This window comes from Triticum aestivum, chromosome 5B (genome assembly GCF_018294505.1).
Source record: "Triticum aestivum cultivar Chinese Spring chromosome 5B, IWGSC CS RefSeq v2.1, whole genome shotgun sequence".
Classification (NCBI taxonomy): domain Eukaryota; kingdom Viridiplantae; phylum Streptophyta; class Magnoliopsida; order Poales; family Poaceae; genus Triticum; species Triticum aestivum.
The window spans coordinates 688,758,257-688,768,886 of record NC_057807.1 but is presented as its reverse complement, the minus strand read 5'-3'; the positions used below and the strand labels follow the sequence as shown (position 1 = coordinate 688,768,886).

The 10,630-nt window shown below is 36.7% G+C and overlaps 1 non-coding gene across 1 annotated transcript; it reads right to left on the bottom strand.

The window, feature by feature from the left end:
* Window positions 1–8,973: 8,973 nt before the first annotated feature.
* Window positions 8,974–9,046, bottom strand: TRNAR-CCU (transfer RNA arginine (anticodon CCU)). Its single transcript has one exon. It is a non-coding gene; the product is annotated as a tRNA-Arg (tRNA).
* Between the last annotated feature and the right edge of the window lie 1,584 nt (window positions 9,047–10,630).

Genomic DNA, 10,630 nt, shown 5'->3' with positions numbered 1-10,630 from the left:
AGGTTTTCGGTCGCCGCCCGAGTCGCCCTGGTCAGAGCGACATGGGGGTCGTCCGGTGTTTTTTTCGCCCCTTGCAAAGCTTCACTACCTCGTTTCTTAATATAAATACATTCGAAATGATAGGTTAACTGAACAACCGATTTGACATTCTTCCAAAGATTAGTCTACCAAGTCTATGGCTGGTGCCTGGTACATAGTACTCCCTCCGTAAACAAATATAAGAGCGTTTAGATCATAATTTTAGTGATCTAAATGCTCTTAAATTTCTTTACGGAGGGAGTAGCAGGTAAATGTTTCTGAAAGAGGGCTTCTACTTGAACATATATGAAAGGGTGCAAGTTTATGATATTTTGGCTTTTCTGCTTGGCCAACTTATGTCTTTCCGCACCACAGAAGATGTGCAGCTGTTCAATTTTCTTGGCAACCTACATTCGGACCGTGCAATGTTCAACTGGACGGGCCAGTAGCTGAAAGCGAAAACTGGAGTACTTTTTTTAGTCATATAATTATTCCTTAGTTAGTGCTGGATGTCACTCTAGCCACCAACTAGTTAAAAGTTCTCAACAATCTCTAATTGCAAGCCCAACTCCCTCCAACTCTTGAAGCGCGTACACCTCTTTGGTAGTTGAGTTATGCTTTTTGAATTACACTCAGATTACAGAACAAGAAGCATGATAAGGACACTGATCACCCCTCGGATAAAAATGATAAGAACACCAAGGCATATAATTACACTGAGATTAGGAACTGTTTTCAATTCATAACCTTTTTCAAATTAATGATTTTTTTCGAAATTCATGAACATTTTCCAAATCCACAAAGAAAATTTAATTGCCCAAACTTCCATAGAAAAGTCAACATTCAGTTGTTTGAGGTTTAGCAATCAATGGTCTATGGCAGTGGTCAACATGTCATCGGTCGACCCAGGTGAGCTAGTGCTAGCGAGGTCGAGTGCTATGGGCCAATCTGGGAACAGGCTTTCAAGGAGCCAATTAGGACCTCTCCCAGGTGTGAATATGTCTGCTTGAGAGCTCCTCTTCGGCGCCCTCACCGTCGGTTAGGCTAGAGGGCGCTCGAAGGCGAGCAACAGTGGGCCGGCCCAGCATCGGCTGCGTCAGCAACATGATCAAAAAGCAAAAATAGAAAATAAAGTTTTACTCTGCTAGAGACGGGATTCCAACCCACACGCGAATGTTGACAGGCTTGACGCATAACCACTCCACCACAATCACTTTCATGTTTTATATTCGAACAGAGTTCTACTCGACCTTTCTACAGCCCTAGTATAAATTATTCCAAAAAAACATAGATTTGAAAAAGAGTTCATGAACATTAAAAGTTCATCGATTTCAAAATTAAATTCACAAAAATCGAAAAAAGTTCACCGTTTATGTACAAAAAGTTCACAAATTTGAAAAAAAATCACCGGATTTAGACAAAAATTGAACGACTTGGAGGAAAAAAAGTTCATCGAATTCGAAAAAAATCATTGAATTTGAAAAAAGTTCTCCGAATTCGAAAAATAGTTCATCGAATATGGAAAAAGTTCATCGAACATTTGAAAAGCCGTTCATCGCATTTGAAAAAAGTTCATCGAATTTGATAAAAGTTCATCAGTTTTGAAGAAAAAGTTCACGGATTTGAAAAACAATTTGAAAAAAGTTCGTCGAATTCGAAAAATAGTTCATCGCATATGGAAAAAAATTGTGGGGTGAATGTGGAAAAAGTTCATCGAACATTTGAAAAAAGTGCATCAACTTTGAAGAAAAATTTCACGGATTTGTAAAAGGTTCATCGAACCCAGGAAAGAAGAAAAAGTAAAACTAAAAACTAAAAAAATACAAAAAAACAAATGAAAACAAGAAGGAACGAAATACATAAAAATATGGAAGTAGCACGTCCAGTTGGGTATTGCGGGGTGGTTACCGCAGCTTGCAGTTAAGCAGGACGTACCCTGGGGAGCTCCTATTGGGCGCCTTCGGCGCCAAGGAACGCGACCGGCGCTCACAGGCGCGTCTGTGTGGGCCAGCCCAAAGAACAGAGCGCACGCATAAAAATTTCGACGAAAATGGCCGTCGCGAGGATTCGAACTCGCATCCATGCTTTCCTATACAGGCGGCCTAGCAACTCGACCACCTACCAGTTTTGTTAACATTTACAGCGCGGAATCTACAAGAACTAAATACTAGACGCGCTATTTATTATGCATTAATAGTACCTTTTAGAATTTTCAATTATTTGAAAACATGTTCTCATATTTCAAATGAAGTTTACGAACATGCTAAAAAAAGTTCATGAAAATGGAGAAAGTTCATGAATTCAAAACAAGTTCATTTTTGAAAGAAGTTAAATGAAAAAAAATGCAAATATGAAAACAGCTTATGATTTTGAGAAAAATATTGAAAATAAAATCGTGAGTTTGAATAAAGTTCATTGATTTTTAAAAAAGGTTTAAGGGATTTAAAAAAATCATCGAATTTGAAAACAATTCATGAATTTTGAAAAAAAGTTCATCAAGTTTAAAAAAAGTTCATCGGATCTAGAAAAAGTTCATCCAATCTGGAAAAAGTTCATCGAATTTGAAAAAAGCTCACTGGATTTGAAAAGTTCATCGGATCAGGAAAAAGTTCATCCAATCTGGAAAAAGTTCATCGAATTTGAAAAAAAGTTCACCGGATTTGAGAAAAGTTCATCGGATCTGGAAAAAGTTCATCCAATCTGGAAAAATTTCATCGAATTTGAAAACAAGTTCACCAAATTTGAAAAAAGTTTAACGGAAATGGAAAAAGTTCATCAAAATCTGGAAAAAGTTCAACGAATCTGGAAAAAGTTCAACAGAAAGTAATTTAATTTAGCATTGTAATTTATAAAAAAGAGTTCATCGAATTTGGGAAAAAAGTTCATCAATTTAAAAAAAGTTCATCAACTTTTTTAAAAAATATTGTAATTTGAAAAGTTCATCAATTTAGGAAAAAAAGTTCATGAAAGTTGAGAAAAAATCGCGCATTAAATAAAACAAAAAAGAATGAACAGAAAAGGATAAAAGAACAAAACGAACTTAAGAACTAAATAAATGAAGGAATGGAAGTTTAATTGCATCAGCTGGACCGTGGCGTGATGGTAAGTGTATAACCCTCGCAGTGAAGGGTTCGTGGGTTCGACCCGATCTGCCCGCGCATTTTTTACGTTTCTGGAAACAGAGAAACAATTGCAAAGTGGGCCGAGCCCATTCAACGTGGCTGCAGGCGCCCGTTAGCAGAATACACACACTAACAGGCGCTAAATAGGAAATCCCCGTACCCTGTTCGGATCACAGCAGTAGCAGACTTTTTCGCTTTTTGAGAAAAACAGAGAAACAAAGCTAGATGGGCCGGCCCAGCATAGAGGGAGATATGCGCCCGTTTGCCAGTTATACCCTGTCTGGCGCAGAGGGCGCGGAATAGGATTTGGGGTCTCGCTTATAGCGAGACAGATGAATCCGTCGGCCCAGGACGCGGGGGGCACGGGCCTCAAGGCACTCTCTTTTTTTACACATTTGTTTTTCTAAATTTGTTGCTTTCTTTCTTTACTTTCATCTATTCTTTCAAATATTCTAAATATATATATATATATGAAAAATTTATAATATTTTTTAAAATGTTTACCATACATTTGAAAATTTAAAATGAGTATAGAAAAATGTTTCTAATGTGAACTAAAAATGCATACAAAAAATATATAATGTGTATTTAGAGGTAGACATTAACCTATTAATCGTGCAATTGTAAATATTTGAAGATGTATATAAAATGTTCGTATCATAAACGAGAACTGTACAACGTGTATAAAAATAAGTTGACATAACGACATGTACTTTAAAATATTAATTCATCTTTCAATAAAAATTAAAATTTCATTATAAAAATGTTCCTGATGTATACGAAAGTTGTATATTGTTTATGAAAAAGGTAGACATCACAAACATTTATTTTTAAGAAATTTTAATCATGTATTCAAATTTTAATCATATATATGATAAAATGCTTATCACTACCTCTGTACAATAATATAAGGCGTTTTTGTAGTTCTGTACAAAGGGAGTATTTAAAAATGTTAACATGTGTAACAAAGTGTTCCTTATGTATACGATAAATGTACAATGTATATAAAGAACATAGACTTCAAAATCTTATTTTGAGAAAAATGTTAATCATGTATTGAAAAAGGTTCTATGTGTACCAAAACTATTCCAGATGTATACACAAAATGTGTTGAACAAAAAAGTAACCTATGAAACAAAGGTAAACAAAGGAAACTAAGAAAGCGAACCAACCTGTGGTTGGATGGTTAGAGAGACTGTGGTATCCCCAGCCCACCAGGGTTCAAATCCTGGTGCTCGCATTTATTCCTGGATTTATTTTAGGATTTCCGATGAGCGCATTCAGTCGGAGCAGACGTTCCCGTCGATGACGAGGTGCCTACGGTGACTTTGTAAATTTCAAGATGATATGCCGGCTCAGTCTTTCGGAGGTACTCATAGGGGTAGGGTATGCGTATGTGCGTTCATAGGGGTGAGTGTATGCGTGTATCTATGAGCGCTTGTGTCTGTACTATGTTCAAAAAAGGGAAACTAAGGAAAATAAAAAATAAATAAAATAAAACCAAAAAAGAAAAATAAAACCAATAAAAAGAGTTAAAACAGTGAATACTAAGACAGAAACGAAGAAGAAACAAAAAATAAATAGAAATGGACAAAAAGAAAGGAAAAAATAATAATAAAAGGAAACACAAATGAAAGCCAAGAAAGGAACTAAAGAACCGTAGAAAATCATAGGAAAAAGACAAAATAATTGAAACCCAAGAAAGAAACAAAGAAACCCGCTGCAAAAAAAAAAGAACACAGAAAAAATCATAAAGAAACAAAGAAACCTGAAAGAAAAAGAAAAGAAAAAACCTACAGCGAGGAAATTGCTAAAGAAGGACCGAACAAATGTTATTGGGACGGCTCATTTGCGCGGATGTTGCGGGGTGTTGGCAGCTCTGCCCACAAGATCCATCTGAATTGTCTAAAGAAACAAGATCCATTTGAATCAGTTGGCAAAAAGGCTGCTATGTGTCCCTGCATACCATGTATATCCCCCTTTCATTCTTCACCACCAGTGCCCTTAAAATCAAGAAAGGGCATATTCGCACAAAAAGGGAAAACATAATTTGGAATTTTGAAAAGGAATACAAAAGAAATTTGCATTTACATATAGACTAATAGGTTAGCCCGTGATTTTGGCTGCCCTTATTAGTGTAATTGGGTAAAAAACATTGGTACACTTTGTCGTATCCACATAGTAAAAGGGAACAATGTGGTTGAAATATGGATATCGACATACTATGTATTATCGATTCACTCATTTGTAGTTTTCTTGTAACTTATTATATTTTAAATTTTAAAAAATGTTTAGAAAACCACTGTACTAATGTTTTTACTCCTAGAACAATTCATTAATTTATACTACAACTGCCTTTTTCTCTCTCATTCAGTTACAACAACCACTCATGATCGCTATTTTTCTGTAAGAAAAACAAATCTCTAGCTGGGTCTCTCGTGGATGCCTACATCTCAGCAGGATGTACGATGGTTCAAGTCACAATTAAACAGCTCTAATTTTCGTGCTAGCTACTAATACGCCTTAGAATATGGGAAGGAGGGAGTAGTAGAAAAGATTTGGCAGAAAAGAATCCGCAAAAAACAATAAACGTGCTAGGTAGGGGTCGAACCACATGGTACTCTTGACGTGATGGTTACATTTTTTGTGGTGGAGCCAACCAATCAAGATTCATGTCCGAGACTTGGCACTGGTGCTTGCATTTTTCTAGATTTATTTCAGTTTTTTTAGTAATGCTTGTTTGATGGGAGACAACATTCATGTCACCTATGAGGCGTCTATAATGACTTCATCAATCTCAAGATTTGAGAGCTCAGATGTGAGCGTCTATGTTTGCACGGTATTTCTACAAGAAAACTCGGAAAAGTTAGATGTGGAACCGAACTTCCACATGTGTCCGTGTGATTTCTTTTCTAGTTAGGTCAATATTAATTCGAGGTTCATTTAAGTACTTTCTGTTGATTTCACATATGTTATTAATTATTAGGAGTCAAGAGTATTTTAGGATGGTAAGAGCAAATTAGTTATGATTTGATCGTGGGGCTACATTAACAGTGTCACCTAGAATGATGTTGAGCTATGTTTTTTTATTAAGGCTGGATTTCATTCACTCAAAATGAAATGCTCCCTCCATTCCCTTATACAAGTCCACTTTATATTTTTATGTCTAACTTCAACCGTTGATTTTACCAACAAAAATTGAGTTGTATGCCACAAAAAGTATTTCATTGGATGCACATTTCAGAGAACTTTTTGATGATATTTTTTGTCTGACATATAATCCATATTTTGTTGACCAAAATTATATGTCAAAGTTTAATTGACATGAAAAATGAAGTGGCCTTGTATAAGGGAATTGAGGGAATATTAAGGAGATACAAATGAAATTAGCACATACATGGTCTTTGGATGACTAGGATGTACATGACCAACATTAATACACAAAGAATCACGTCAACAAAGGCAAAAGTCAGACAAAACTGAAGCTCTGCGTAGGTGGAGGAAAAAGAAAGGAGAAACTCCGACGTGATCAAGACAACGATCAACGAACCTCCTGTGAACATCCCCACCAACCATTTTTTGACATCACAGAAACAAGGAGAAAGGTTATTTAAGAGCAATGCTTCCAGGAAAGGAATGATGCTCAAGTGCTACCATCACTGTATCCAACCACCTAATATCAAATCCTATGTTTTCAACTTGAAGATAAAGTCCGGGAAAATTCTAGAAATAACTTGAACAAGGTAACGACGGAAAAACACTGCTATTGCCATGTATAACTAACTAGGGTCGGACCTAGAGTTTTCAGCTCAAAACTCAAGACCGAATACTCGAGAAGCGCTATCAAATCAAAGTCATCATGCGTTGTCGCCATCACTTTCCTGATGTTGGCGTAATATGCCAACCCCATGTTAATAGGTTTCAACAAACTTTATTTTTCACGAAAAAACCAAGAAAAAACAAAAACAAAGAAAACTAGCAACCGAAAAACTAGAGAAAAACAAAAACCAGAATAAAAAACCAAAAACCGGAAGGAAAAAACCAAAGCCCAGAAGCACAACTGCATTTTCACCTTTTTGGAAGTAGAGGATGTGCTTTTAGTTTATTTTTCTCAGAAAAGCACAGGTTGTGCTTCTCGCATAAGCAAAGTTGTGCTCCTAGCGGAGCAGAACACATGTTGGGTTTCCCCTTTTTTCAGTGAAATCACATTTTGTTTTCCCTTTCGGAAAGCATAGACTCTGCTTCTCGCAGAAGCACATGTTATGTTTTCGCTTTTTTCGGTGAAACACAACCGTGCTTTTTCTTTTCAGGAAGTATAGTTGTACTTCTCGTGGAAGCACATATTGCATTTTTTAGTTATAAGAAACACAATTGTATTTCTCACGGAAAAATGATGCTTTCTGAAAAAACCAGGTAAAAAGTTCCACCCAAAACCTGGAAAAAAACTAAGCCAAAAACGAATAAAACCAGAAATGCATGAAATTTTTTAAAAACAAAATCTCGAAGATATGTCCAGAGTGACACGTGGCAGTGTAGCGATTGAGCGCACCACCTAGCGTGCTCTCACGCTAAAAAAGTGAACTTTCCAGGAGTTCTCCAAGGGATACCCTTTGATTAGGAGCTTCTTGTTTTTTTGTTTTTAGTTTTTCTTCTTTAGCTACTTTGTTTTTGTTTCTTTTTTATATATTTTTTAAATTTTCAAAAATGATCAGGAACCCCAAATCCGACAATAAATGTTCTAAATTTAAGAAAAAGCATGATTTTATTAAAATTTCACATATTATAAATGCCTCATAAATTTTTTTATTTTATTTTTACAAAATATTCTTGAACTTCAAAATATGTTCTGAAATTTATAAAGTATTTTTTCTTTCAGAAAATGTTCGAAAATTCCTAATTTATTCACAAATTTCAGAAAAAGTTAATCAATTAGAAAAATGTTTACAAATACAAAAGATGGTCATGAATTTAAAAGATTTTCTTAGATTTAAATAAAAATCACTAATTTGAAAATTATTTCCGTTTTCCAAAGAAGTTCATGAATTTTAAAAATGTCAGCTTATTTCTTTGGAACATCAAAAACTTAAAAGTTCATGAATCCGTTTGTGATTTTAAAGAATGTTGACAAATTTGGAAAAGTGCACGAGTTTGATAACGACTTTGATTAAAAAAACTTTAAAATAAAAACATAAAAGAGAAAAGGGAATGCAATAAAAATATAATAACAAAGAGAAACCGGATTCTGGGAAGGTTTTAGAACCTTCTGAAACAAGCAGGGGAAAAGCCGGAGTGGACTGGCCGACAGAGAGGACGAGTGCACGACAAGGTATATGGTAGGTCACTGGATTGCGACCTGCGCGTGAAATAGGAAAGGGCCCGATCGCATAAAAAGTTTGCCCGGCTCCGACGAGGGCGGGGCGAAGACGGCGACTTGCTCCAGTGCTTGTAGCCGTCGCAAAATGGTCTACGGACCTGGATGTAGTTTTTTTATTTCTGATGTTCTTTGCACTATCTTAACAGTTGATAAATATATCAAAAGTTTTCTGGCAAAAAAGAAAAGTTAGTGTCCACCAAATTATAGACAAGCTAAAATGTGCAAAGTTAGTCAATTAGCATTCAAACAGTATAGGAAATCCAATAATTCATTAATTTCTAGGGAGAAGGCTCAAGCCCAGCTTTGTTGAAAAGCTTTGGGAGAAGACAATCAGCTAAAAAGAATTGAAACCAGGTAATTAGCTTTAAACAGTATAGCAAATCAAACAATTCACGCCCAGCTAAAAAGAGATGAAGCCAGGTAATTTAGCTTTGATACAGTACAGCTAAAATGAAAATACGCGCCAGGTAGGGGTCGAACCTACGGCCTTCCGCTTAGGAAACGGACGCTCTATCCACTGAGCTACAGGCGCTCATATGTTCCCATTTTAATTCCATTGCTACTGCACATTTGTCGGCAAGTGGCAACTGAAATAATAAAATATTAACGCTGTTAGTTTCTTCGGGTTTTATTCGCTTAGTCTAAAATAAAATGTTGATGGGCTGGGAAGCTGGGAATATCACTGTCCACCTAACCATCCCAACCATACGATGAACTCTGATAGATTGGGGATATCACTGTCCATTTAACCATCCTAACCACACGTTGGTTTGCAGCAAATATTGACTTATCCCAGGAAATGAGACATACGAGAACCTTAAGATGATTGCGACTTTGTCCAACAATGCTATTGTACCTATAACGAAAAAAAAAACCCGATAGTGTACCACATGCCGAGCGTCAACGCGCGCCGCCACGCTCCACAACGTGTTCTTTGGTACCAACAACCTCGCCGTCGTATTTGGCGCCTATTTCAGCGACACCTACCTCGGCCCCTACACTACCATCGCCGCGGCCGCCCGCCACCATGTCCTCCTTCATGGGCATGTAAATCCTCAGCACGACCACCGCACTCCATGTCCTCTACCCTCTGGCGTGCAACGCATCCAAAGGGCGTCAGTGTGAGGGCCCCAGTAGCTCCCAGCTAGTACCACACGCACTCTTGGTGTCCTCCTTCGTGGTCGTAGACATAGTATGATGTTGTTCCACATACATTGTTCTAGATGGAGGAGACATAGAGGGGGTCAATGTTGTTCCACTCCAAATAGTCCATAACTAGAAGGATACGCGCGCTTTGCCGCGCCGTTTTTTATTTTATCGTTTTTCTGCTAGTTATTTGATGAGTCCCGGTTACATGTGAAAGAATACCCTTCTAAGGTAGCTAACAAAATACCTAGGTTTACAGCAAGCATCGACATCAAAATTACATAGAAACACTATAAATCAGTGCCTTCAACTACAATTACCCTAGAGAACCTTTTTACTTAAAAAAAACTTCCCAGAGAACTAACGAAAAACGTGGTATCGGTAAATAAACTTCACACACAGACATATCTTCACACAAAATGCATTTTAACTCCTGTTTCAAACATGTTATTGTCAAAAAAAAAAGTACACACACCAATGTGTCGACGGATTACATCTGTGTCAGAACAATTGGACTTTCTAAAAGTAAAAAATGGGAACAACTCAAACCAGTGTTTCCTTGATTTCCTGCCTATAGATAACTTCTTTTCTAGCTTCAGGACAAAATTGGCACCTCAAGAGTATGGTGGCATCAGCCACCTAAGAAATTTTGAGAATTCATGTCACTTGCAATCATTTATCCTGCGTTTACAAACTCATGAATAAAATATCCAAATTATTACATTTTATAATTCTTGGCACCTGAAGCTTCAGCGTTACTTCACTTGCTTCTTCTAGAGCTACAGTAACACCATGCATAAACATTGATCAGTGAGAATAAACATCAATCTAAATGACAGTTTGAATGAAACTAAATTGTTATTTGTGCATCAACACAAATATGGACACTACAAATGTCCTAACTAACCAATTTCATATCTAGCAACTCAAACTTAGGAGTTTGTAGATCTGTCCTAATGGTGATAACACA